The sequence below is a fragment of the Sinocyclocheilus anshuiensis genome, unplaced genomic scaffold (genome assembly GCF_001515605.1).
Source record: "Sinocyclocheilus anshuiensis isolate Anshui unplaced genomic scaffold, SAMN03320099.WGS_v1.1 scaffold1859, whole genome shotgun sequence".
Lineage (NCBI taxonomy): Eukaryota > Metazoa > Chordata > Actinopteri > Cypriniformes > Cyprinidae > Sinocyclocheilus > Sinocyclocheilus anshuiensis.
Genome location: NW_015551109.1, coordinates 52,791 through 54,352, shown reverse-complemented (window position 1 = coordinate 54,352; position 1,562 = coordinate 52,791).

Sequence of the window (1,562 nt, the reverse complement as noted above, 5' to 3'; positions counted from 1 at the left end):
TAACTTTAGTCGCTGTGGACTTTTCCAAGAGGACCCAGAGCTGCAGGAGGAAGTAGAGAGACTCCAGAAAGCCTTAACTGATCTCCGTGTAGACACAACACGCCGAGAGCAGTGGGAAAAGGACACCAGAGAGGAACTGAGTGAAAAACTCCAGCAAGCCGAGGCTCTCCTGATGAGAGCAGAGACTGAACTCAAAGAGAGAGATGCTAGGGCCAAGGCCTGCGAAGGCCACCTGCAAAGTTCTCAGGCTGAATTCAGTGCCCTGGCCCAACAAAGAGACTATTTTTAAAAAGAACTTGACACTGTTTACCGAGAGCTTAAACATGCATATAGACTGCAAAGTGACTCTGAAAGGGAAATGCACACCACAGAATTTTCCCTAACCAGCAGATTGATACCTCCTAGACAAGGATTCCCAGTTCGAAAGGGGGGCAGCAACGAAGCCAATGCAAGTAACCGTTTACAACCATTTAGATGCGTGTTTAAGTTTGAGCCCCTTTTAAGGTAATTTTTGATTCTTTGATTTGATTCGACTCATTAGGTTGTGGTTAATTGATGTGAAATACTGCCATTCTCACCTGCAAAGTTCTCGGGCTGAAGTCAGTGCCCTGGCCCAACAAAGAGACGATTTAAAAGATGAACTTGGTATGGTTCACCGAGAGCTTAAATATGCATATAGACTGCAAAGTGACTCTGAAAGGGAAATGCACACCACAGAATTTTCCCTAACCAGCAGGCTGATACCTCCTAGTCAAGAATTCCCAGTTCAAAAGGGGGGTGAGAGCCCACTGCTCAGCATATCACCTGCCTGCATCCCAGAACCCACAGCAGCAGCAAGGGGGTGGGAGCCTTTCCGGAATACTGACATTCTTTTGCTTTTCTCTCTCTCTCCCTTACTTTCCTTCATTCTGTACATATGTGTTTTGCTTGATTTAGTTGTATGTTAGCTATAGTTTCATTTATTAAATCCCTTGTATTCACAATTGATTGCCTCTGTGTGCTGCTCACAATTTGGAGTCACTGAATGTTGATCTTGCTACATGCTAAATTAATGCTAGTAATGTATGAAGTATGAAAGTTATTCTTTCTTGGCCAGGAAAATAATCTTTCCTTGAATTGATAAATGATTATATTGTCTGCTCGATGGACGGACAGATGAAATAATTGTAATATTGATTCTGCTACAGTTAATTCTAAGATCTATTCTAAATATTTATTATTAATTATAACCAGTTATAATTAATTATAAATATTTCCCTTTTCAGCTAATTTGCTACATTATTTGGTGGAGAACGCGGCAACATTCAAACTTTGTTTGTGAGCAAACCCAGTATCAATTTATCAGGAGGCCACGATGTGCACGCCTACATAAAAGACACTGACTTTCACTTGCAAACTGTTGCCAATGTTACCACACGAGACAGACTCTATCTGCTCAGTACCACCTCCAGCTGTGAGGTGCGGAGCTTTCTAGACCGGCAACCAGAAACAGTCAAGGTGGATTACCAGCAACTGCAGCAGGCTTTGATTAAGGAGTTCTCTGACACAGAGTCAGAGCAAGG